This window comes from Callithrix jacchus, chromosome 3 (genome assembly GCF_049354715.1).
Source record: "Callithrix jacchus isolate 240 chromosome 3, calJac240_pri, whole genome shotgun sequence".
NCBI lineage: Eukaryota > Metazoa > Chordata > Mammalia > Primates > Cebidae > Callithrix > Callithrix jacchus.
The window spans coordinates 167781155-167808930 of record NC_133504.1 but is presented as its reverse complement, the minus strand read 5'-3'; the positions used below and the strand labels follow the sequence as shown (position 1 = coordinate 167808930).

Below are 27776 nucleotides of genomic sequence, written 5' to 3'. Positions count from 1 at the left end.
TGGGCCTAGTGATTTTACAGAGGCGGGGGATGGGCCTAGTGATTTTACACAGAGAGGGGATAAGCCTAGTGATTTAACAGAGAGAGGGGATGGTCCTAGTGATTTTACACAGAGAGGGGATGGATTTAGTGATTTAACATACAGAGAGGGGATGGGCCTAGTGATTTTACAGAGGCGGGGGATGGGCATAGTGATTTTACACAGAGAGGGTATGGACCTAGTGATTTTACAGAGAGAGGGGATGGGCCTAGTGATTTTACGGAGAGAGGGGATGGGCCTAGTGATTTAACAGAGAGAGGGGATGGTCCTAGTGATTTAACAGAGAGAGGGGATGGGCCTAGTGATTTTACACAGAGAGGGGATGGGCCTAGTGATTTTACAAAGAGAGGGGATGGGCCTAGTGATTTAACACAGAGAGGGGATGGGCCTAGTGATTTTACAAAGAGAGGGGATGGGCCTAGTGATTTAACACAGAGAGGGGATGGGCCTAGTGATTTAATACAGAGAGGGGATGGGCCTAGTGATTTTACACAGAGAGGGGATGGGCCTAGTGATTTAACACAGAGAGGGGATGGGCCTAGTGATTTTACAAAGAGAGGGGATGGGCCTAGTGATTTAACACAGAGAGGGGATGGGCCTAGTGATTTAACACAGAGAGGGGATGGGCCTAGTGATTTTACACAGAGAGGGGATGGGCCTAGTGATTTAACACAGAGAGGGGATGGGCCTAGTGATTTATCATAGAGAGGGGCTGGGTCTGAGTGATTTTACTTGCAGACGCAGAGGCGGGCGCCGCTGCTGAGTCGGGCCTTGGGGGATTCACTGTGAGGGTAACAGGCGAGGGTGCTCCAGGCAAGCAGTACCTGCGGGGCGCCTCCCAGGAGGGGGCAGCAGCGCCTTGCACAAGGCCTGCCCGCTTGGCTCTCAGCCTCAGGGCTTAGGTGATGGGAACCGCGGCTTCCCCTGGAAGGGTCGTCCCAGGGGACCTCCTCCGTCCCAGGGGACCTCCTCCCTGCCGGGGAAACCCGGCCTCTGGGCCTGGGTGAACGTGCCTTCCCGACCATCCTGGCAGGCCTCGGGCTCTGGGGACAGCCTCCCGCCCTCCTCCTGAATCTCTCCTCCATTCTGGTCAGCCCCCAACCACCCCTGGTGAAACGGAGACCCCACGACTAGCTCGGGCCCCTCGCCCCAAGCCCTCCGGACTCTGCGGCAGTGAGCCCTGCTCGGGAGGCGGAGCTGCAGAGCCCACCCCGCTGCCGCAGCAGGGCCCTCCCCAGGCTGGCCCTGGGCCTCCCAGGACTCAGAGTCACCCGGTGTACAAATATATCTCCTACCGCACCTCGGATGAGAAGGGAAAACGGAGGATCGCTGTTTTGCTTAGAACTAATCTGGTCTCTCCTCTGAGCCTCACCCACTAGTTAGTGGGATGGGAGGATACAGGAAATGTCCAATCCAGTTAAACTGTGAGTTGATGTTTCAAACCCTGCAGACAGTGCTGGGTCTTTAGAAAAAGCGCTCTGTGTCTCTGAGAGCTGCTGCTTGCTCTGTCCCTCACTGCAGAGGCAAGGGTTTGGGGACGAGGGGGCTTTCTCCGCCATGGCAGCAGGGAAGTGGGTTCCTTGGTCCCATGAAGGTCCCTCTATGTATGCCAGCTGCTGTCTGCTGGTGTTTGGGGAGGCGGCCTGGATTATGCTGGACTTCCTGGCCTCCAGTACTGAATGTGTGGCCCGTTCTTCCAGGCCAGGCAGTGCCTCGGGTGGGCTGCAGCCTCAGAGCTCTCCCCATACCCCACAATGACTCTCCAGTCTGTTCATAAGAAGGTCCAGCCCTTGGGCGTGTCTCCTAACAGCAAGCCCATTGGTGGGTCCACTGGTTCTCAACTCAGCATCTGTGCCTTGTGGGACTGAGGGGAGCCCTGGGAAGAAGCCCCCCAGGCTGACCACACAGAGCTCTTTTTTGGAACTGCAGACTGGGTTCTTAGGGGCAACTCATGAAGTGGCTTCCTCTCAGAGTCCTGAAGAATGACATTCATGCCTCTAACACTGTCCTTCTGTGGACCAAGAGATGGGAAAGCCACATCTTCCATCAACTCTGTTGATGGCTTGGCTATTCTCAGCCAGTCCACTTCTTTCTCCTTTTTAAAGATTCCCAGGTACAGAAAGAGCATGATGGGCTTTCCCTTGACTTCTTTCTCTCCACGTTTCCTCGTTGAGCCCTGAGCCCTCAGTGACTGGCTTTGGCCCTGAGCTGTGTATTTTGGAAATCCCGAGTTCGGTGCTTTAGGATTCATCTTGAAATACCAAGAAAAGAGGAAAAACAATTTGAAAAATCCCTTCTCAGAACAATGGTCTGGCTCCTCAGGCAGTAACTTTCTGTATAACCTTATTTTGAATGACCGAAGCTAAGCATTGCCTGGGTCTCTCTTGGGATTCCTCAAGTTGAATCTGCCCACACAGTTTCCCCTCTCCCCAGCATGTCCCCACTCCTCCCGCTATACCCAGATGGACATCAAGGGAGAAACAGGGAGAGTGGGAACCAGAAGAGAAAGCATGTTACTGCCTTAAAATGGGATCCCCCTGTTAAAAAGCACTCTGAATGAAGAACCACCCACCCAAACAGGCTTTGTGTGAGCAACAAGGCTGCTTATTCACTTGGGTGCGGGCAGGTTGAGTCCAAAAAGAGAGTCAGTGGAGGGGGAAGGGATAGGAGTTGGTTTTATAGGTTGTGGGGAAGGCAGTAGAAAGTTACAGAAGTTACAGTTTAGGGCAATTATTTGCAAGCTGGGAGGTGGTCATAGTTTTGCAAGCTGGGAGGGGGTTGTAGGTTTGCAAGCTGGCGGGGGGCGGGGGGGCTGTAGGTTTGCAAGCTGGGAGGGGTTGTAGGGTGTGGAGTCATGAGGTTGGCCAAGGTCATAACAAAGTCCAACAGCCTTGTCAATTGAGGCTGGAATAAGAAACAATATAAGAATGTCTCATGTTAATTAGGCATCACAGGGGTTAATCATTTCTTCCAGAAACTCATCTGGGGTGTATGTGCAGGTCACAGAGGTTACCATGCCATTCATGGGGCTGTCAGACTTTACACCCTCTACCTCTCTCTTGCAGTTTAAAGAACTCTGTTCTCATTGAGTCCAAATCACTTAGCTTTTCTTCTTTCTCTTACTGTTCTGTTAAAGCTCCAGGTATGCATCTCTGCTCTCATCGCTCCCTGGCACACCCCAGCCCACCCTGCAGCCTCATCTCCAGTCCTGCACCTTCAGGTAAGGACCACGCTTTGTCTCATTCCCCAGATGCACAGCACATATTTTCACACCTCCATGCCATTACCCTGCTATGCCCCTGCCTGAATTTTCTATCATCCAGCCCTTTTCCAAGGCTTATCTCAGGATCATCTCCTATGAGAAATCTTTCTTGAGTTTACTAAGTCAGATGGGACTTCTCTCTCCTCGAATGCCTACACCACTCTGACTCTCTCACATCCTGCCTTGTATTTAGATATGTCTGTATTTATCACCCAACTAGGCTGGGAATCACTCACTCAGCTACATATCTTCTGTACAGTTGTGGGTTAAATTAAATCAAAATATGAGGCCGGGCATGATGGGTCAGGCGTGCAATCCTAGTACTTTGGGAGGCCTAAGTGGGTGAATCCCCTGAGGTCGGGAGTTCAAGACCAGCCTGACCAACATGGTGAAACCCCGTCTCTACCAAAAAAATTAGCCAGGCGTGGTGGCAGGCCCCTGTAATCCCAGCTACTCAAGAGGCTGAGGCAGGAGAATCACTTGAACCTAGGAGATGGAAGTTGCAATGAGCCGAGATGGTGCCACTGAATTCCAGCCTGGGCTACAGAGTGAGACTCGCTCTCAAAAAATAATAATAAAATCAAATATAATTATCAACAGGAATAGCCCTAGATCCAGTTTTCAAGTAGGCCCAAAGGCCAGAGCACATCGCTTTGACCCAAATTGAATTTCTTTGGCCTCAGTTTCCTCCTTCGTTAAATAAATGAGTTGGTTTCCATAATGTCTTAGGTCATCTCTGTCTCTGACATGCTATATGATTTCATCCATGCTCTTCTGTGGTCTGTGTGTGCGTGTTCGTGTGTAGGGAGGGCTGAGTAACTGGAGAGGAAAGGTGGAGGAGTGGAGCTGACACAAACTTCAGACTCAGACAAACTTGAGTCTAAATCCAGGCTCGGGCACCCACCTACTAGGTGATCTTACACATTTTTTTTTTTGAGACAGAGTTTTGTTCTTTTGCCCAGGCTGGAGTGGAGTAACCTGATCTTGGCTCACTGCAACTTCTGCCTTCCAGTTTCAAGTGATTCTCCTGCCTTAGCCTCCCGAGTAACTGGGATTACAGGTATCTGTCACCACACTTGGCTAATTTTTGTATTTTTAGTAGAGATGAGGTTTCACCATGATGGCCAGTCTGGTCTTGAACTCCTCACCTCATGATCCATGTGCCTCAGCCTCCCCCAAAGTGCTGGTATTACAGGCATGAGCCACCGTGCCTGACCAAACTTGCACACTCTTACCTGCTCTGAGTTCAGTGGAAAATGAGGACTGTTCACCCACACAGGAAGCATTTCCTCAGTGCCCACTAAGTACACACATTGCATTGGTTCTCAGGGGATATTGAATAAATAAGATGTGTCCCTTCTCTGTAGGAGGCCAGAGTTCCTCAGCAAGAGATAACCCTGACACACATAAGTGTCATCACGGGCAGAAGTACAAGATGGGAGAATGTGCCTAATACAGTGGAGCCCAGAGGAGGGAAAGACTAAATGGATAAACAGATTATAGGGACTGATCTCCCTGGGAATGTGACAGGGAAGGTTTCCCTGGAGAAGGGGGACCAGGAGGGAATACTCCTGGAGCTTGTAGGTGGCCGGGGAGAAGCAAACCATGCCAGGCCTATTCCTGTCATCATGAGAATTCTTTGACCCACCTTGGTGAGGCCTAGGTATCTTGGATCCTGAATGCATTTCCAGAGAGGTGGTCACAGCTGGTATCCATCCCGTAGCTTGGCCTCTGAATCTATTGATTCCACTCTCAAATCCAAGTGCCTTTCCTCATTGCAGATGAGTTGCCTTCAGTGCCCAAGGCAGCCTCCTCAGCTCAGCCTCTGTGTATCAAGAGTGACCTTTGCCCCAGCCAATCTCTTGGGGAAGAGCAGTGCCTGATATAAGGCAATTATTACCTTAGGAAGTGAACCCTCCCCTAACTGCCCCCTTTACTGGGTCCAGGGGAGAAGTTTTCTGCACAGAACCCACAAGAGTTTCTGCCAAGGGACCATCTGAAAAACAACTCTAGCTAGAGGAAGCTGTTCAAACACCATCCATTTTGACACTTGGCTGGATTAGCAAGCACCTCTTCTCTCAGAGAGTGGGAAAGTTTCCAGAATTAGTCTGCCGGCAGAAAGGGAGGTTGAGCAAACAGGCATATTGTTTTTTCATAGCTGTCTCTCTTGTTAATGTTTGGTCAGCCAGCCGTGCATTTTTGCAGTGTTACATAGGCTTAGGCTCAGCCTTCATCAGAGAACAATTAGGACAAGTGTGGTGGCGGCCATGGGGTCACAGATGACAGATGGGCCTGCACTTAAGCAGGTTCGAAGTTTGGTTGCTCAGGAACAAGAAGTCCCATCTTTGGCTGGGGAGCACAGGGTTCGGTAGAAAGGGGAAGAATGGACATAAGGGAGAGGGCCCTTCTCTTCTGAAGGCCCCATTAGGAATAAGTCCTTATATCTTAAGCAGTTGTTTTAGTTTTCCCCGAAGAAGCATTAGCAGCCCTGGGTGAATCAAGAAGCCAGAGGCCTGGTGCCGTTCTAAAATAGCATAGCTGCTACGCTTTCCAACTGAGGGATTACTCCTTGGTGAGCCAGAGAGCTTTGGAATATCATTTGGAAGCAAAACCACTTTTTTTTTTTTTCAAAAAAAAATTTACATGCAATGAAGTCAAGTCTTAACTCTTGAGAGCAAGCAGTACAGGGACAGTCATTGTGTCTTTGCTGATGGAACCCATGCTCTGAGTGGAGGGTAAGTTTTTCTTACCTTGGTGAAAGGTCAGTTGAGGTAACTGTGAGAGGAGAGGGGCGGAGGGCACTGTCTTTTAGAAGGGTTGGTTAGTAGGAAGAAGGTACTGATAACTTGTAGAAAAGGAGAGAAAGTAGAAAGAGAATTCTGTGAATTATCCTTTGCAGCATAACTAACTGCTTCTAAACTATGTGGCTGAAAACACCCATTTTATATGCTCAAAGTTCTGTAGGTCAGTGATTAGGTTTGAGCTCAGCTGGGTGGTTCTTCTGTTCATCTCCCCTGGGGTGTCATTCTTAGGGCTGCAGTCACTTGAAAGCTCAAAATGGGGTTAGTCTAAGATGGCTTTATTTCTCTAGCAACATGCTGGTTGTTAGCTGGGCCATGTGTCTCTAGAGACCTGACTTGGTTTCTTTACGTGGTGTCTGGGTTCTAAAAGCAGCAAGAAAGAGGGAAAGGCTGACCTCTCAATGCTGTTTCAAGTCTTGTCTCCTGCCCTTCACCCTCAGGTAAGGACCACACTTTGTTCTATTCCCCTGATGCACAGTGCATGGGACATTTATTGCAAAAGCAAATCTTACAAGCTCCAAGTCAATGTGAGTGGGGACTACACAAGAATAGATACAGGAGGGAGCCCTGGCTGGGTTAGAAGCTATCACTGTAATGGCTAACCTATGAGGGAAGTAAATCTTAAATGGAATTGGACACCCTAAGCTCAGTGGGATGCAAACCATGCGGGTCAGAGTTATGAGCTCAAGCTGAGGAAAAAAGACCAGAGAATCATCTTGTTGAGTTTTGGAACAAGCCAGCCATGTCCTGGGGATGCTGGGATAGGGAGACACTGGGATTAGTAAGACCTGAATAACTCTAGTGCGAATCATTTTCTCATAAAATTTATAACAGTGTCTTCTTCCTTCCTCTTCCTCCATATTTACATTTATATCCAAATCAATATGACCTGAGACTCCCCAGGCCTCCCCAGCCTATGGGAAAGATGGTAGTATGGCCACAGAGCCTAAATGGAAAAACAGACATCATTTCCAGGTTTTACAACAAAGGGAATGGTTTATGCAGTGATGGAAGGGCAGAGAGCCAAAGGGTACATCCTGTAATACAGAGTAGGGGCAATTCAAGGAATGGATCTGGGGTAGAGAGGCCCAGGACCAGCCCACGGAGCACATTCACAGTAATAACCCAAATATTACCCCTGCTTGATCAAGTAAGACTCTGTTCCCCACACAGTCCCGTTGGTAATTTCTGTGCATCACCGTGAATATTTCTTATAAGCACAAGAAAAACCTTTGAGGTTAACATCCAAAAGCCATTGAGAAGGGGTGTCTACAACCCTGAGAATGCTGCTCTGCCGAGGCTGCTGTCTTCTGCCACCCTGATGCTGAAACCACTGATGTGCCAACATGGTACTCAACACTCCCACATCTTCCTTAAGATTGAACCTCACTAGCCCTCTCAGAAGGGGAGAGATGCCTTTTCCACTCTGCCATTCTTTTTATCACAGTCCTTTATAAAAATAATTCATTTAGCTCCTTCCTACAGCCCCTCCTCAGGCACTATCTTTGAGACCAAGTCAAGGAGCACTGTCCAAAGCTGACTCCCCATTCCCCCATCTGGAAGCATCTGACCAAACCATTCCCACATCCTCCTTCCACCAGCATGCCTCCCTGCAAATCCACTCCTGGATGTTCACCTCCCCTTTACCAGACACGTGCAGTCATACATGGATAAATCCCTGATGGGTTCGAGCTGGGACCACACATTCAAACACACATGCATGCATGCATACATATATGCACACAAATATGTGCTCAGTCATTACTACCACAACCTCTGCCAGAGTGTACAAGAAATGATAAAAATGGTCACTGATTAAGCACCTTTGACGTGTCACACACTTTATACCTAATTCCTTACTTCTGATGAAAACCCTGCAAGTAGGCCTGATTCTCATTTTCAGGTGAGAAAATTGAGGTGCATATTTCTGTGACTGGCTCTAGCTTACACAGCAAAGAAGCAGTCAGATAAAGATGTTAAGGCAGGTCTATTTAATACCAAAGTCCATATCTTTCCCCTACCATGTTGTCTTTTAACCTATATGAACAGCATTTTATTCTTGTCTTGGTGCTATTTCTTATTGTCCTAGAAAGATTGAATAAACTGTTACTTCTAAGCTTTCTTATATCTTTGAGTAGGAAAGAGTACCATCTTCTGGTGAGTTGCCCCTAGATTTCAGTTTAGGGACTATCTAAAAATAATCATAAGCAGTGTGCTGTTTCATGCTTCCATACTGTTTTCCGAAGACTGCTATTGTTATTAGAAGAGGCAGCATACTAGAGGATAGCCCCTGGAGGTGATATCACCTGGGATATGGAGACAATTGAGCATTGCTGTTGAGAATACAAACTTTGGCACTGGGCACAGCCTTGGGAAAGGAACTTTCCATGTGCACACAAAGCTGCATTGTAGATGGGAGTGTGGATGACAGCCAGCGCACAACTCATAGCCAAGCCAGGCCAACCCTGTAGAATGTTACCAGCATTATGGATTTGGAGAAAAGGGAGAGGTTGGGGAAGGCAGAGAGATTAGCCATTGCAAATAAATGGTCCTTAGAGGTGATGGGTGGCGATTCTCTAATTCTGGGTCAAGGCTTACTGAACTTGAAGGGCAAATGTGAGTAGCAGAGCTGCGGGAAATGAGGAATGCTGTTTCTAGGAAATGAATGTCCTCCTGGCTCTCCCAGTCACTGTCTTTTAAGTCTGATGAGACTGCCTCATGTTCTCAGAAAACCAGGTCTATTTTCAATAGCTGGGCCTTCAGCTGCCTTGTTCACCACTTTATTCCTGGTGTCTGTGCACAGTAGGTGCTCAGCAAACACTTGCAGAATGAATGAACAAATCAAACAGATCAATTTAAGAATCCATTATAAATTTCACCTGCACAAAGTCTTTCTTCTCATGGCCATGTTCATATGGTACAAGGCTGCAAATGTCAATGCAATTTTATTTAGAAAACATTTTGTAATATTAAGAAAGCAGTATTACAGTATGATTAGGAATGGAAGGAGAAATAAATACTCATCATCACCGCTTTCCAGAGCAACTATTATTACACCATGTTTCCCTTGAGTATTTGGTCAAGTGCTTGTATAATTTTACATGCTTCCATTTATATGTGCATTTCATTTTGTTTGTTCTGTGTGTGTGTTTTACTGCAGGACATTGTACCATAAATATCTCCATGTCGCAACCTAATCTACATAATCGTTTTACATTACCTGCATAGCCTTAAATTGAGCCCTTTACAAATTCAACACCTGAATCATCTCTGTTTCTCTTCCAAGGACTCTCAGCAGTGCTGGAACATGCGGGAACTTCTGCCGTCTTTTAAACACAACTCTCTTTCCATACATTTCTTCTGCTTCTGTTCACAGCAGAACTTCTCTCAACTGTTGTCTATCTCCTGCTCTTCTCCTCCCCTTCTCTCTTGAGCTTATTCCATGCAGGTATTTGTCCTCACCTCCTCACAAATTACTCTTGTCAAGGTCCCCAGTGATTTTAATGATGCTAAACCCAATGGCCAGTTTTTAGATGTCATCTTACTTGACCCATCAGTAGCATTTAACATCATCCCTCACTCCCTCCTTCTTGAATCCCTTTCTTCTCTTGAATTCCAAGAAAACTCAGGTTTTCTTGGTTTCTTCTTCTCATATCCTTGAATGCTCCCTCTCAGTCTCCTTCAACTCCAGATGTTGGCATGTTCCAGTGTTGAGTCCAAAAGCTCGTCTTTCCTCTGTTCACACTCCCTCCTTTGAGATCTCATCCGTGCTCTGGCTATCTGTGTGCCTGCCAAGACTCCCCATTCCCTATCTGCACCCAGACCTTTTCTCTGAACTGTGGACTCTTATGCCAGCTGTCCACTCAGCATGACAACCTGGCACTAATAGGTATCACAACCTTCATGTGTCCAAAAATGAAACTCCAGGCTGGGCATGGTGGTGCATACCTGTAATCCCAAGGTTTGGGAGGCCAAGGCAGAAAGATCACTTGAGGCCAGGAGTTTGAGACCAGCCTGAACATCATAGCAAGACCCTATCTCTACAAAAAAAAATACAAAGCCAGGCATGGTGGTTCATGCCTGTAGTCCTAGCTACTTGGGAAGCTGAAGTGGGAGGATCACTCGAGCCCAGGAGGTTGAGGCTGCAGCGAGCAGTGATTACATCACTGCACTCCAGCCTGGGTGACAGAAAGAGACCACGTCTCTAAAATAAGTTCTAAAAGTAATGAAAACTAAAAAGAAAGAAACTCCTGATTCTTCACTCTGATCTTCTCCCATAGTCTTCTCCAGCTCAGGAAGTGGAAATTCTATCTTTTCCAGTTGCCCAGACAAAAGCTTTGTTATGTTGATTCTTCTCTTTCTTTCCCACAGATCTGTTGATTTGTCAATGAATCCAATGGCTCTTTCTAAAAATATATGTAAAGTCCAATTATTTCTCATCCCTTCCCCTGGTCAAAGCCACCACCTATCCCACCTGAACTGCTTCAAGAGCATCTTAATGTCATCTCGCTTTGTCCCCCATAGGTTATTCTCAAGGCAGCAGCCAGAGTGCATGGCTATTAACCTCTGTCACATTTTGTCATTTCTCCGTGCAAAAGGTTCCAGTGGCATACCATCACACATGGAATGAAGCCACTGTCACACAGAAGGAAATCACTGTCCCCGCCACGGTCTGCAGGTCTCCACATCCAGCACCCCATAAATAGATTTCATAGACCTCCCTGCTCCCCTCCGAGGTCTCTCCACTGCCCTCAAACATTCTGCTTCTACCACAGGACCTTGACATTTGCTGATTTCCCTACTTGGAATGTTCTTTCTAAAGATGTATGGGCTTTACGGTCTTTTGGGTATTTGTGCAAATGTGAGGCCTTCCCTGACCGTCCTAGTGAAAACTGCAGCCCAGTCCCTGGCTTCCTACTCTCCTGGTTCACCTTTGCGTCTCCACATGAGCTACTGTATAATTTACTTATTTGCTTTTGTATTATGGGCCTCTCACCAGGGCAGTAATTTGTATTCTTTTTTTTTTTTTTGTCCACTGCTTTCTACCCAATGCCTAGAACAGTGTCTGACATGCAATGTTTGTTGAATGAATTGGTCTGGGATCTGGCGACTGAGAGTTGAAAGTCTCACCCACGTGACATGAGAAGGGAGAGCACCGTGAGAGGAGCGCGGGCTGCCCCTGTGCCTCACTTGCTGGTTCATCGAACAGCATCAAAGGACACGTCTGTGCGTGCCACGCGGGGGAAGAATGTTTGACATCCCTGAACTCTTGCTACCCGGCAGAGGGCCTGCAGCATGGTCATTACTTAATAAATATTTAAGTTCATTAAAACACAAGAAAAGGGCTCCTGAAAATAGTCTGGAAGCACTCAGGGCCAGCTTTGTCTCTTTCCCAGTTTTGCTTTGGGCCAGCTGTGTGCTAAATTTATTCGCTTATTTACTCAGCCAGTCAATAAATGCAGCTTTGTAAATCATGTGATTGTTGTTATTATTGTAAACAGTGTTTCCCAAAAAGAAAGTGGAAAGGGCAGTTCCTCTCAAGCTTTCCCTAAGAGTTTCTGCTCCAAGTCGAAACTTCAAGGCCCCCATGCAATCAGCACAAATCCCAAATGCACTGTCTGGCCAAGTGCATGGGGTTTTTAGCTTACCACCTCTTCCAGAGGTTTGGAGAACATTTCCCTGAAGAAAGCCCTACCTCATCCCGTGCACTGGCGGCTGCTCACCGCACAGGGCAGATGTGTGGCCACTCACAGTTAAGTGGGTGCAGGCCGGTAAGTGGACAGACAACATGAATGCACAAATGACCCAACAAGCCAACAGGGGAAACCCCAGAGTGGTGCGATGGCTGTGTCCGCCCCAGTCACTTGTTTTTTCCTTCACTTCCTAGCACTCCCTCATAGTCACATTAACTGTCTAATTAGCATTATAATCCATATTTTATACATCCAACAGCAAGAGAGAGACTGAGAAGCTCATCCTGCCCATCAGTGAGTGGCATTGCCCTTCATGGTTGTATTAGTCTGTTCTCACACTGCTGATAAAGACATACCTGAGGCTGGGTGTGATGGCTCACGCCTGTAATTACAGCACTTTGGGAGGCTGAGCTGGGCGGATTACCTGAGGTCAGGAGTTCAAGACCAGTCGATCAATATGGAGAATCCCCATCTCTTCTAAAAATACAAACACATTAGCCAGGAGTGGTGGTGGGCCCCTGTAATCCCAGATACTTGGGAGGCTGAGGCAGAAGAATCGCTTGAACCCAGGAGGCGGAGGTTGTGGTGACTTGAAATCGCGCCATTGCACTCCGGCCTGGGCAACAAGAGAGAAACTCTGTTTCAGAAAAAAAATAATTAGCCGGGCGTGGTGGCATCCAACTGTAGTCCCAGCCTGGCCCACAACTCTAGTCCCAGCTACTCAGGAGGTTGAGGCAAGAGAATCAGTTGAACTCAGGAGGCAGAGGTTGCAGCGAGCCAGGATCGTACCATTGCACTCCACCCTGGTGACAGAGCAAGACTCCATTAAAAAAAAAAAAAAATACTCGAGACTGGATAATTTATAAAGGAAAGCAGTTTAATGGGCTCACAGTTCCACATGGCTGGGAGGGCCTCACAACCATGGCAAAAGATCAAGGTAGAGCAAAGGGACGTCTTATATGGCAGCAGGCAAAAGAGAATGAGAGTCAAGCAAAAGTGGAAACCTCTTATGGAACCATCAAATCTTCTGAGACTTATTCACTACCACGAGATCAGTATGGAAAAAACTGCCCTTGTGATTCAATTATCTCCCATGGGGCACCTCCCACAACACATGGGGATTATGGGAGCTACAATTCAAGATGAGATTTGGGTGGGGACACAGCCAAACCATATCAGTAGTCATCCACATTCTGCTGCCTTTTCGGTTGTTGGCCCCAGAGTGTTGTTGAGTGTGGATACTTTAAGGGAAGCTCTGTAGCATGAGATAGTTTGGCCACTGCTTTCTACTCGGATTAAGAGTGGTTAACTCCATCATTCAAGTTCCATCTGGGCAAGAATCGATCCCAGAGGCAAATAAACCTGCCGTCTTCTTACCTGTTTATTCCTTACACCAGAGAAACCTATTCCAACCGTGCTTTTGCTCTGTGTCTATTTGGTTCTTTGGGGCTTACTTTGAATTATAGTATTTTGCAGGTATGGGGTACCTGTGATTAAGTAAAAAGGATTGTGTAAGTAAAAGGATGAAACTGAGTACACGCACCAACGCGGATGCTCTCAAATGCATTAAGCTAGGTCAGTGGTCCTCAATCAGGAGTGGTTTGGCCTGGGGGACCTGAAGACATTTGTGGTTGTGACTGCTAAGGAGAGAGGTGTTACTGGAATCTAGTGGGTAGATACCAGAGATGCTGCTAAACATTCTATAGTGCACAGGAAAGAATGATCTAGCCCACAATCTCAATAGCGCCAGGGTGAGAAAGCTTGTGCCACGTGAAAGAAGCAGACTCCATTTATATGATGTTCTGGAAAAGCCAAAACCATAGGGATAGAAAATCCATCAGTAATTGCCAGGAGTTGGGGATTAACTCCAAAGGGTTATAAGGGAATTTGGGATATAATGGAAATGTCCTCTATCTTGATGGTGATGGTGTTTATATACAGAACTATCCACTTAAAAGGGTGATTTTGACCAGATGGAAATTAAACTTATACCTGAAACAACAAACAAAAACCAAACTCTATTTGAACCAAAGAAATTCTGGAGAGGTTGGGAGAAAAGAAGCCAGCAAAGAAAAAGAAGTGGGTAGGGGAACAGTGGCTGAAGTGAAAAGAAGAATAAGGGCTGGGTTCAATGGCTCTCACCTGTAATCCCAGCACTCTGGGGAGGCCAAGGTGGGTATCCCTCTTCAACCCAGGAGTTCCAGACCAACCTGGGCAACATGAAGAAACCCCATCTCCACCAAAAAAAAAAAAATTCTTTTTGTTTAAATTAACCAGGTGTGATGGCGTGCACCTGTGGTCTCAGCTACTCAGAAGGCTGAGGTGGGAGGATCACTTGAGCCCAGGAGGTTGAGGCTGCAGTGAGCTGTGATCTCAGCACTGCACTCCAGCCTGGGCAACAGAGTGAGACCTAGTTCCCCCCTCCAAAAAAAAAAGAAAAAGAAAAAAAAGGAGACAGATTTCTGTTTTTCAAAACGAAATTAACTGATTTCTCCTCAGCAAATGATACCTCACCAAAAGCTACTTTGTTGCTGTCAACCAATACTTTTATAAAAGTTTTAATGAGGTATACTTACCATGCCATGAACTGTACAAGTTAAAATGTTCCATTTGGTCAGATTTAAGCTATGCATATACCTGTTAAACAGTGATCACAATCACCATAAACATATCCAACATTCTCAAAGCATCTCCTTATCTTTTTGCAATCCCTCCCTCTCATTGCTCCCCTAAAAACAGTAGTACTGATCACATCGGGTTGCTGTGAGAATTTAATTAAGATTCAAGCATAGAGAGCCATGGTATACACTTTACTTTCTGTCCTTTGGTGGGGGAAGCCATTGCCTGGTGAAAAGACCTGAATTCATGCCCAGATCACTGTCCTTTCTTGGTACAGGGCTGGAGTGTAGTTAAGGATTGCATAAGTGTCAGATAAGCAAAGAGAGGGTGCTCAATAAATGCTTATTGAATGAATAAATGAACAAATGCACCAGCTCTATGGGCCCAAAAATCTAACTTAGAGACAAGAACAACACAAGCGAAATAAAATGATACAAATAAGAGGCATATATATCACATGGCACTAAATACATGTACATATTATTAAAAAGGTCTCCGATCGACTTTTTCTCTTTTTTTGAGACGGAATCTTGCTCTGTCACCCAGGCTGGAGTGCAGTGGTGAGATCTCGGCTCACTGCAACCTCTGCCTCCTGTTCCATTGATTTTCCTGCCTCAGCCTCTTGAGTAGCTAGGATTACAGGCATATGTCACCACGCCCGGATAATTTTTTGTATTTTTAGTAGAGACGGGGTTTCATGGTGTTAGCCAGGATGGTCTTGATTTCCTGACCTTGTGATCTGCCCGCCTCGGACTCTGCAAGTGTTGAGATTACAGGTGTGAGCCACCGCACCTGGCCCAATTTTGTTTTCTTCCCTACAGAGCACATTCTTCTTCCTGAAGATCCTTATTTGTGGCTGGTGGCCACTATAGCCACCCAAACCACACCACCCATTCTCAGTTTCCCACTCGCCCTCAACTGATCTGGCTCAAATCAATAGGCACGCAGTCCTGTTTATTTGACTTCATCTCGTGTGTGTGTGTGTGTGTGTGTGTGTGTGTGTGTGTGTGTGTTTTGAGATAGGACCTCCCTCTGTCACCCAGGCTGGAGTGCAGTGGTGCAATCTGGACTCACTGCAGCCTCCACCTCTCTGGCTCAAGTGATCCTTCCACCTCAGCCTCCTGAGTAGCTGGGACCACAGGTGCATGTCACTACATCAGGCTAAGTTTTGTACTTTTTGTAGAAACAGGGTTTTGCCATGTAGCCCAGGCTGGTCTTGAACTCCTGGACTAAACTGATCCTCCTGCCTCAGCCTCCCAAAGTGCTGGGATTACAGGCGTGAGCCACTGTGCCAGACTTTTGACTCCATCTCTTGATGCTTCTGTGTCCTCTTCATCTCCACAACAGTTCAGCTCCCATCACATCTCACAGCACTGAAGTTGGCCTCCACCTCTGGTCTTTCTACTCTGCAGGCTAAGCCTTTCCTAAAACACCCTGACCCTTCCCACTTCTCCACTAACTCTCTATTACCACCCCACACCCAAGTTAAGCCCCACCTCCCCAGGCACAAAATGTTTTATTACCCTAAGCAAAATCTGTCTTGTTAGTTTCTCACCCACACTTGAAATCTCAGCCAGGCTTATTTATGAATTCACCTTTTCCTGAATGTACACCACAATCATTTCTCTCCCCATATCTTTTATCTTGTTAATTAAAAAAAGTTGTGATAAAATATACATTGCATAAAACGCATCCTTTTAACCATAGACGGCTCAGTGATATTAAGTACATTCGAAATGTGCAATCGTCACCACCATCCATCTCCGGAACTTTTTCATCTTCCCCAGCTGAAACTTTACACCCATCAAACAAAAGCTCCCCGTTCTCCCTTCTCCCAAGCCCCTGGCAATGATCCTACTTTCTGTCTCTGTGAATTTTACTACTCCAGATAATCCATATAAGTGGAATCATACACTATTTGTCCTTTTGTGTCTGGCTTATTTCACATAAGTTCTTTGAGATTCATCCATATTTAACCTATGTCAGATTTCATTCACTTTTATGGCTGAATAATATTCCATTGTAAGCCTGGCCCACATTTGTTTATCCATTCAGCCACCAATGGACAGAGGGGTTGTTTCCATCTTTTCACTCTTGTGAATAATTCTGCTGTGAACATTGGTGTACAAGTCCTGTTCAAGTCTCGGCTTTATTTCCCCCGCATCTTTAAAAAAATGTTGCCTGTTCCTTCTGGCTACAGAGTCAGCCCAGAAGCATCTTCCAGCCCTCTTTCTGAAGAACTCCTATCATTCATCAAGACTTATCTCAGCCAGGTGTGGTGGATCATGTCTGTAATCGCAGCACTTCGGGAGGCCAAGGCGGGTGGATCACCTGAGGTCAGGAGTTCGAGACCAGTTTGGCCCACATGGCAAAACCCAGTCTCTACTTGCAATGCAAAAATGAGCTGGGCATGGTAGTGCATGCCTGTAATACCAGCTACTCAGGAAGCTGAGCCAGGAGAATCGCTTGAACCTGGGAGGTGGAGGTTGCAGTGAGCTGAGATTGTGCCACTGCACTCCAGCCTGAGCGACAAACTGAGACTCTGTCTCAAAAAAAAAAAAAAGATTCATCTCAAAAGTCCATTTTCTAATCTAATAAAAGACAGGTAGTCTTGCCCTCCTCTGCATCTCCCCAGCCCCACTTACTATGCCCTTTTATAGCCCTTATTTCATTCAATCACAGTCACTTGTACCATTGCCTTCCTCCCTTACTAAATCGTACTTCAGCGAAAAGGAAGCTTCCCTTGTAATCTTTCTCCTGATACCATGCCTAGGCCACTGTCAGAACTTCATAAATATTTGAGGACAAATACTTTAAGGACTACCTCTGGGTTCTTCAGTCCCAAACTCTCTAGGGACTTGAGGAATACTGTTAACTAATGTTGACTTCTATTGTTAGTTGGCTCCAGGATAAAGATCCAGCACAGATTTCTGAAGTTGGAAGTCTTTTCTGGCTGCCATAGGGTCTTATTCCCTGGAGGTCGCTGAGGAGGTGAATCACTGTGGTTAGACACTCTGAAACGCAACTTCCTTGAATCCTGTTACTCGTCTACCTACACGGCCCTGGTGGGAAGTCTCGCGCCAGCTGAACTTTCATTTACACCTTCAGCCAGGCAGACTCAAACCTTTCTAATCATGCCAGGTGGAGGACCAGGGAGCAGAGTGAACATGAGTTGAAATGAGCTCTCAACTTCAAAATTAAAAAGCATTTTCTCAGTCTTTTTAAGGACCATGATGCTACATGTACGGACTTTAATAGTTATAAGGGAGCCACGGGAACCCTAAAAGACTGGTCTTGGATCCCCATCCGCTCCCCTCTTTCCCCTTTTCTTGGCTCTGCTTCCACCAGCTCCATCCTTCCTTCCTGAATATCCTAGTGTGTGACCTTGGCCTTCCTCTTGCCTACCATCCCAACTCACAGAAAGGACGAAGCATCTCTCACCTGCCTTGGGTGATGACGTGTTCAGCAAGTCAGAGCGTGTGACATTCATTTGTTTATCCTTTTGTTCATTGACCTCACCACTTGTGCTCCACACTGGAGGAATCCAGATACCTGCTCACATTTGAGAGGGGAAAACAGGAAGGTTGTGCTCCACCTTACCGTTAAGGGAAGCAACCCAAGCAGACATGAGCACGTGCACACTTTGAAGAGAGTTCGATCACATCCTAATAAAGTTCAGGTGTGATTTCCCATCTCTATGGAAGTCCAGAATGTGTTGAGGAGTTTAGAGTAGACTCCTGGGATATCTTAACTCATCCTCAGGTCATACTAATCTCTAAAATATTGGGACTAACCCCACAGTCACCTGTCAGCCTGCAAAGCACACCTGAGAAGCTCTTCTTGTGTCACCTCATCTCCTTCATGGCCCCTAGAGGTCTGGTTTCCTCTGGCTGCCCTTCCCACCCCACTCCATAAAGGGCCTGCCCTTTGGCTGTTGGTGACTATCTGCTTTATCAGCCGCACTACTAGATGTGTCAGAAGGAGGAGGAATAAAATGCTAAATGGAATTTTGTTCTGAGATTGGAATGTCTTCACAACATTCTAGGTATGTCTCCAGGTATAAAAGACAAATCCACTAGCAGAGTTTCAGCACCCAAACACGCTACAGAATCTCTTCTTGGGTTCTCTTACAGCAGTGTTCAATTCCCTTAGCCCTGGAGGTGACAACTCCAAGAAGTCAGGGAGGAGAAGCAAGAAGGGAAGAAAAGGCCAGGTGCGGTGGTTCATACCTGTAATCCCAGCACTTAAGGGAACTGAGGCAGGCAGATCACCTGGGGTCAGGAGTTTGAGACCAGCTTGACCAATATGGAGAAACCCCATCTCTACTAAAAATACAAAATTAGCTGGGCATGGTGGCACATGCCTGTAATCCAAGCTACTCAGGAGGCTGAGGCAGGAGAATCACTAGAGCCTGGGAGGTGGAGGTTGTGGTGAGCCGAGGTGGCACCATTGCACTCCAGCCTGAGCAACAAGAGTAAAACTTCATCTCAAAAAAAAGGGGGGGTTGGGAAGAAAAGTCCCTCCTCTTCATGAGGAAGACAGAGTTCAGGGAGACTGGACTGAGACAAGGAGACCATCTACGAGGCAGCCACATAAACTGTGAAGCTCTGAACTGTGGCAGTGGCTCCAGGCGTCACATCTAGGTAACTAGGTGATTGGCTAAGGAAGAGTAGATAACCTTTTAGAAAAAGATAATGATCAGTTCGTGCTATGATGAGTTTTGGCTGGTGCTGTCAAGTCTTACCTATCTCCTGCCTGGGCACGTCCTTGCTCTCATCCCCTATGGTCTGTTTTCCACATTGTAGACGGCTCAGGTCTAATCAGGGGCTTCTCAGTCCTCTGGGCTGTAGTCCGAAGTCCTCAATGTGGCCTATGGTATCTTGAATGCATCGCTCCTGCCAACCCCCCAGCCTATTTGTTTATAGTCTATCTTTCCTGTAGGAAGCTCCACGAGGCCAGGAAGGATGTCTGTCTTGTTCTTTGATTCATTTGCAACACCCAGCACATAACTGGTTCTAGAGGGTAAATGAAGATGAGAGAGGGATCAGCCAAGGCGGCTCTGGAGGACTGGCCAGTGTGAGGGAAGAGAATCCACAGAAAGCGGAGCTCCGGAAGCCGAGTGTAGACAAGGGAGGCCACCACCTGGGTCCTGCTGGGTCAAAAATGAGGCCCGAGGTCTAGGTTCATCCATGCAGAGGCACAGAGAAGAGGGCCAAGGAGATTCTGGCAGTTAAGTTGAGCTATAAATCTGAGGCCATTAACATTAAAAAGGTAGATGAAGACATGGAAGTGAAAGAATTTGCATAGAAAGTCAGAAATGATGAACCTTGGGGAACGATGACATTCTAAGTGGCTACATGAGTGAGGAAGGATGAACAACCCTAAATGAGGCTGGTTGAGACCAAGGTGCTAAAAACACAGTCAGGGAACTGGCCAAGAGCATAGGGCAATAGGAAGGAGCGTCAAACACTACCAAGAGATAGAGTATGAGAAGGACTGAGAGGAGGCCACATTTATTGCCTACATGAGATAAAAGAACAAAGCCCATGACACCAAGAGAAAAGGGTCAAACAACTGCAGAGCACAGGACACTCATAAGACAATCAGGATGATCTCTTTATTTATGTATTTGAGATAGGGTCTCACTCTGTCACTCAGGCTGGAGTGCTGTGGTATGATCATAGTTCACTGCGACCTCAAACTCCTGAGCTCAAATAATCCTCCTGTTTCTACAGGTGCTCACCATCACATGTGGCTAAATTTTTAAATACTTTCTAGAGACAGGGTCTCAGTTTGTTGACCAGACTGGTCTTGAACTCCTGGCTTTGAGTGATCCTCCCAAAGTGATCCTCCTGCCTTGGCCTCCCGAAGTGCTGGGAATACAAGTATGAGTCACTGCACTTGGCCAGGATGCGTTGTTTGTTTTAATCAATGTTATTTTTAAGAAGAAGCTAAGAAGACTCAATCACAAAAATATTTTTAATTGGATCCTGGTTTATAGAAAAATTAAACTCTAAAGTTAGCTGTGCGGATATCTGCAGAAAGAGTCTTACAAAGGCGAGGAAGAGTCAATGCAAAGGTCCCAAAAGGGGATGCTGCCCAGCCTGTTCAAGGGAAGGCAAGGAGGCCAGTGTGGCCAGAGCAGGGCGAGCAAGCTGGGGGAGGGTAGAATTCATACGGTCTTGGATGCAACTGGTAAAGACTTTGAACTTAACTCCATTTTCGGCATACTGAGTTTGAAATACCTATGTGACCTCCAGGTGGAGATGGTGAGCAGACACCTGGGTATGCAAGTCGGAAATTCAAGGAAGACCGGGTGTGGTGGCTCACACCTGTAATGCCAGCACTTGGGAAGGCTGAGGTGGGCAGATCACTTGAGCCCAGGAATTTGAGACCTGCCTGGGCAATATAATGTGACTCCATTTCTACAGAATATTTCAAAATTAACTGAGTGTGGTGGTGCAGGCCATCACGGCTACTTGGAAGCCTGAGGTGGGAGAATTGTTTGTGCCAAGGAGGTCGAGGCTGCAGTGAACCTCATGCCACTGCACTCCAGCCTGGGCAACAGAGCGAGACCCTGTCTCAAAAAAAAAAAGAAAAGAAAATCAGGAGAGAAGCTATGAAAGGAGATAAAAATTTGGGAGTCATCAGCAAATTAGATGATTTCAAAGCCATAAGACTAGATGAGATCACGGAGAGAATGAGGATAAGGAAGAGGAAAGGGCCAAGGAGTGAGCGCCAGGCCTTCCAAGGGCAAGAGATCAGGAGAGGAGTCGGGAGCAGCTAAGGCAGCTCCGGAGGACAGGCCAGTGCCAGGGAAGAAGACCCACAGAAAGCGGAGCCCTGAAAGCCGGGTGTTGTTAGGGGAAGCCATCATCTGGGTCCCCAGCTGGGTCAAAAATGAGGCCCAAGGCCTAGGTTCGTCCACGCAGAGGCACAGCTGACCTTGATCTCGGCAAGGCAGTTTTGGTGCAAGGAAGTAGCAAAAGCTTGATGGGATGGGGCCCAGGAGAGACTAGGAAGAGAGCCGATGGAAACAGTGCATAAGGCAGAGAGGTGGGGTCACCGCCAGAGGGGCAGGGGTCAAGAGAAGTTTGGGGCTTTCTGATTTCTTTTTTTCTCTTTTTGCTTTCGGATTGGAAAAGAGATAGCCAGTCCATGATGTTGCTGGGACTGAGCTAGCCAATGAAGGATCGAATGAGGGAGGGAGCGGCTGAGAGCAGATACAGGGTCTCTCGAGGGTTCCGCCATGGACTGAGCAGGAGCCCCGGGACATGGGAGATGTCCCTGGAGAGTGGACTGATGTAGATGGGCGCGAGTCTTCCGTCCCTGCCTTGAGGGGCCCTTTGTGTCCTGCCCTCCTAATGAATCCCGCTGTCCCCACAGCTACTTGGCCTGGGGCCCAACTAGGGCAGAGATACAAATTCCCGGCCATGGCCCCACGAAGTCTGGCCTCAGGGCTGCAGCCCATTTGGAAAACGTTTTAATTTCATTTGCGTGTTTTTTCAATTTGATTATTAAGTGCCGTTTACACATGGACCGGGAAGGCCTGTTTTCATTCGCTGATTCCCCTTCCTCCCTGGCCTGCGTGCCTCCCTGGTGAGTAATGGGGAGGCTGCTTCTCTGGAACACAAGGGAAAACTTCCAGCAAATTGCAAAAGCATGTTCCTTCCTTGAAAAATCCTTTCACACTTGTTTTTTACTCCGTTTGTAAAGTTCATGAAAAGCCTCCATAAAAGTGCTTTAAAAGGCCTTAACTTTCTTTGTTCTCCGCGTCCAAGTTTTTCTCTCTTAAGGGGGTATGTAATTTCAAGGGATAACAAACAAAACATCAAACCCGGGGAGCAAGTGGCGAGATGAAGGAAATGAAGCAAACCTTAGAAACGTCGGAGGATCACAAGTTGGAGGTGCCAGCGAGGGGGAAATTTCCATCTGCGTTTTCAGAAGATATCAGTCCTGCCCTCCCCCACCGGCCCCACATTAGATTTGTTTCTGAAGTTATTAACATTTCACGAAAGTCTGGGGCAGCTGGGCAGCCGGGCAGACAGAGAGAGTGACATGTCCTTTTAGGTACATTTCAGCAGCCTGAAATATCAGGGGTGCAGGAGATGGGAGCGTTGGAAACAGTGTTGCCAAGAATTTGCAAAGAAGGTTCCCCTCCTGAAGGCCAGAGTGGGGTGTCATCCGAGCAGAGAAATGCAGATGGCTCTTAAAGGGGATCGAGGCCATATAAGGAGTTTCCCTCTGCAGAGAGAGGCTTCACTCTGGTTTGGGTTTGATGAGGCAGCTTTCTGAATATGGGCAGTGGGAGGAAGGAACTGGGAGGATGGGGTTCCCGCCAGCTTCAAGGGACTCCTCTGGAGCGGCTCATGAGGCCAACCAGGGGAAGGGCTGTGGGGTTCTGTGAATAATGCTTGGGGACTAGGTGCTGTGCCTTCCCCAGCTATGGATCTAATTCAGGTCATTGTGACCTGCCTGTCATGGTGTTTGAGTCCATCTAGGGCTGCATGTCTGGTGTATCTGTCCCTAGCCCTCTGGGCTCCAGCGTTGGCAAAGTAATGCTGGTGGCCTCCCCTCCCCTCTCCAATTTCTCTCTCTGCAGCACCTGCTTCCCTCCTGCACGCCCCCTCCTCATCTTCCTCTCTCACTCCCAGGGAAGGACTTCCAAGAAGGGACTGAGAAGACGCAGAGAGCTGTATTTTGACAAAGGCCTGAGATGGAGAAATGCTATTTGTTTGCTTGGCGGGTTGAAGACATGGAGGACGGGCAAGAAGGGGGAAGAAGGGAGCCATCTCCAGCCCCTAAAATCCTGAGATGGACACGGAGGTTCCAAAGTCCACTGTACCTCCCTAACCCAATAGTGAGCTCTGGGTGGGCAGGGGCCCAGCCTTCGTCAGCACTGTGGGCCCTGGGTTCTAGGATATTGCTGTTAGGATGGTGCTTTCCCCAGCAACAGCCACGTGATTGGCAAATAGATACTTACATCCCCCTGAGCTGCGGACACCTCCTCTGCCGCAGGGAGAGAACCGGCAGTGCGCCCCGCACACACCCCTCCCTTCGGTACTGGGCTAGCCGTGGTACTCGCTGTGCCTGCTGTACCTGCTGCTGATGAAGCTGCCCTGTGGCTCCTCTGCCCTGCCTGGGTGGCCTCCTTCTCCTCCCACAGCTAGCCCAGTCACCTCCTCTCTGTTCCGCCTTTTCCTCGCCCCCTCTTTCTTTCCCTTCCTCTTTCTACCTCTCTGATCCTCTCCGATCCTTGGATTGCCTTGGCAGAAGGCCAGGGAGTAACCCAGAGTTGGCCTCAGCGGCCTCAAGCTCAGAATCAGTTTCATGCTAAGCCACAGCTACCTCAAAGGCCTCTCACCTCATTTACATTCAGGGCTTCTCAGTCACACCCTCGTGGGTGCTCTGGAGTGGGTGTGACACTCACCATGTCTTTCTTTGTGCCAGTCCTAAGTATAACCCCAGTCAAGGCAACCTGCTTCTTCTAACACCTGATCTTCTATAGTTACTTCCACTTCACATGTGGAGAAACTGAGGCTGAGAGAGATTAAGTTACCTGCCCTCCAGAGCGTCCACTGCCGTAATTGTACCCAAGTAAGGGATCACTTGCTAAATGCATCTAATCCCGTCTTCTGAAGAACAGTGTGGTCCACATGGCTGCATCAGGGTTATGCGGTTCTCTGACCTGGCCACCTACATCCCCTCCCTGAGACACCAGCTTCCTCATGCTTCCACTGTCCCTGCCCCACCCCAATTTAGCAAAAGCCATGCTTTGGATCTTCCCGTATCCTGGGTTTCACCAGAACCTACTGAGGGTGAGTGAGGTGGACATAGCTCCCAGCTCCTTGAGTTTTCCTCTTCAATCACTTGAATGCATAATGCCTTTTTATGTGCTTGCAACGGTGCGGCTTCAGCTTTGCAAAATCAAGACTGTCAGCCCTTTTACAGCGACTCTACTCCCTCAATGAACTTGACGGCATGGAGAGCCTAATAAAGAAGTTTCATTAAATGCAAAGAAGATTGTCACTTTTAAATGTCCCTGTGGAGAAGCCCATGCCAAGTCGCTGTGATTCTTCTCCTGAACTAACTGGTTCTTTGCTGGAAGATGAGTGAAAGCAGTTTGTTCAGGCAGCCGGAAGGAGCTGCTCCCCACTCCCCCAGACTTTCCCCCAACCCCTGCCCCTTGACCCCTGGAAGGCTCTTTTTAGGGCATGCTGGTTTTTATGCACAGTGCTGGCTGTCTCATATCTGGGCTGGTAGGCTTTTCCGAGCGATTGCCACACAGCCAGCACACGCTGCGCAACATGGCTAGGAGGGAGTGTTTACAGGGCTCGTGGCTAATGATTCCCATTCACGGAACATGTGTGCAGCAGCTGAGTGCAGCCAGCTAAGACAGGAAGCTTCTGGGGGAACCTGAGGCTCCCCAAAATTCCAGCCCCTCAGTGTTGCTCATGCCCTAACAAACAGCTCTATAGGAACGCTGTGGCCAGGGTGACTGTACAAGGCCTATGAGAAAAAGGATTGCTGTGATAAGGATTCAAGCTCACATTCACTGGGTACTCACCTTATACCTCATGCCACACACTGGGGGAAGCTAGCCCATGAGTATCTCTTTCTTTTGTTTCATCCTCACAAGAAGCTTATGAAGTTGGAACGAGTTTTTGTTTGTTTGATTAATCACGGTACAGAAGAGGAAGCACTCAGAGAGTGAAGGACTTTGCCCAAAGCGGCAGAGTTGGGATTGAACCCTGGTGGTCTAACTTCAGAGTCCCGTTCTATAGGTGTTGAAAAGTGAATTCTAGATGTTCACTCCAATCATTTTAGATCATAGTTGACATAACAGTAAAAGACATGCATTTTGGTATTAGAAAGACCTAGATTGAAACTCCAGCTTTGCTACTTACAAGTGGTATAAACTATTTAAGCCTTGTTCTCTTCGCTAAAAGAAAGGATAATAGTGACACCCAGTACTAGAACGTGGAAGGCCGTAGCCCGGTGCCTACCACCAAATTAGCCCCCAGGAAACATGTAACAATGCCTGCCTTCACATGCACAGCCCCCAGGCGTCAGTGCACCCGGGGCTCCGAGCATGGACCCCAAGATGCAGGAGCTGGATGGAGCTCAGCTTCTACGACTTTCTCAAACCTTCCCTCCAGCCTTGGTTTCTTCATCAGTAGGATGAGATGATAATAGGGACTGCTAACAACAGGTGTGTCAGGGACCACACAGAGTGGGGTGTGAGGAACAGAGGATCTCCTATGGACAAAACGCATTTTGTAACTTCTAAGGCCCTGGGAAAATGCTACTTGTTGTCTTTGGAAACAAAATCCTGTTGGATTTCTCATTCTTGAGCACAGCCGCCCTGTACATTACACATAGTTATAAGCAGAAGAGAAAACAGAAACCCGACCTTCAAAGTTCTTGTGCACTCCGGGGGGAAGATGGGACCAACAAAAATAAAGCATTCATTCAAAACAAAGTGGCATGTCCATATACACACATACTTGTAGATAATCACTTGCAGCAACGCAGAGACGTGTGCAGGGCCTTGGGGATTTTGCTCGACTGCCTGGGATGACATCTGAGTGGGTTTGTAGAAGGAGGGGCCATTTGGGGTAGAGAAAGGAAAGTCCCCCCTAGGGAGGGAACTCCAATTCATTCCCTTCTCGTCTTGCCACCCATGCCTCCAGGACACAGTTGGTGCTTAATGTGTGCTTGTGGAATGAGAACAGGAAGTGGAGAGAGCAGGATCCAGGCAGGGGAAGTGGACAGGGTGGCGTGACTCAGAGGTGGGGCAGGCATGCCACTAAATGCTGAAGACATGAGTTTATTCTTCTTGTTTCTGCCAGAGGTTGGCCCATGATAGGCCTAGAGGACAAGTTATCCTTTGGGGAGAAGAGAGAGAGAGACTGAGGGAGACAGCAATCCATTTATGCAGTTCTGGTTTATCTCACCTTCATGTGAACTTTACACACACACCCTGCACAACACTGGATTCCAGTACTAGCTAAAACTGTCACTCTTGGGGCACAGACACTTTGGATGGCCTCCCCCAGATCTGTTCTCCCCTTCTGTCTTGCTTACAGCACCCCAGCCTTGTCCAGGGGTCACTCCTCAGGGATGGTCCCTGTGGCGGCTTTGTCATGTGTTGGCGTGGCTAGGCTGATGGTAGTTTTCTGGAGTCCACTTTCCTGTATGTTTCCAGCTCTGCCACAAGAGATATCTTGCTTGAGATTTGGAGGGCAGAAGTCAAGCTTTGAAGGTCAGGCAGCATCACCGGGCTCATTTCATTGTCAGAGTGTGGGGGGCTCGCCTCTGCCTGGACCCTTCTTCAGCTTCCACAAGGCCTTGGCAGAGCTCGGTGAAAAAGGACACCTGCTTTTCTTGCAGGACATGGAGAGCCTCCTCATGGGGTCCAGCTTGTCCTTGCTCTTTCCCACTTGACATCCATCTCCTCTTCTGCACCTTCCGCCCTATGGACTTCCCACCACAGCCACAGCCCTGGAGAGATAGTTGAACCCCTTCCCACAATTGCAGAGGGTCAAATCTCATTGAATGTTTATATGTAGAGCCACTTTCTAGCGATTCTGCATCTCTGATCAAACCCTGGCTGATGTAAATACCATGTCTCCAGCTCAGGAGTGAATCCTGGTTCGTCTGAGCCAGTTGTGGTGTTCATTCCCCTTGATGGTAATGGGTTCAGGGATGGACATGTGACTGGACTCCAGTGGTGAAGCCTGGGAGCGGAAAACCTTCCTTGATATGAAAAAAAGACACAAGGAAAGATAGTGCTCTTTTACTAAACTAGTGTCCAGATATCATGCTTGGAATTGAGGTGGCCATTGTAACCAAGCCAGGGCATTACCCAAAGAACCAAGCTGAGGACCCAGAGAGAAAAGATGGAAACAACCTGTGTTCTTCATGGTATAGTTCAGCTGGGGAGTTAATCTTCCTTGAAGCTGCCTACCCCAGAGTTCCAGGTCTGGGAGATGTTATGTGGTAGTCCCCACTTATATGCAGGGGATATGTTGCAAGATCCCCCATGAATGACTAAAATTGCAATAGTACTGAACTTTATACAGACTATGTTGTTTCCTATACATGTATACTTATATACCTATGATAAAGCTCAATTTACAAATCAGGCACAGTGGGTGATATGATTTGGTTGTGTCCCCACCCAAATCTCATCTTGAACTGTAGCTGCCATAATTCCCAGGTATAGTGGGAGGGACCTGGTGGGTGATAATTGAATCATGGGGGGTGGTTCCCCCATCCTGTTCTCATGGTAGTGAATAAGTCTCACAAAATCTGACGGTTTTATAAGGGGTTTCCCCTTTGGCTTGGCTCTCATTCTCT

The 27776-nt window shown here is 47.7% G+C and overlaps 1 long non-coding RNA gene across 1 annotated transcript; it reads left to right on the top strand.

Annotated features, from left to right (window-relative positions):
• Positions 1 to 763: 763 nt before the first annotated feature.
• On the top strand, positions 764 to 11576 carry LOC103792088 (uncharacterized). The gene is made up of 4 exons (XR_004741017.3): positions 764 to 1463; positions 3176 to 3259; positions 4264 to 4361; positions 11160 to 11576. It is a non-coding gene; the product is annotated as an uncharacterized LOC103792088 (long non-coding RNA).
• Positions 11577 to 27776: the final 16200 nt, after the last annotated feature.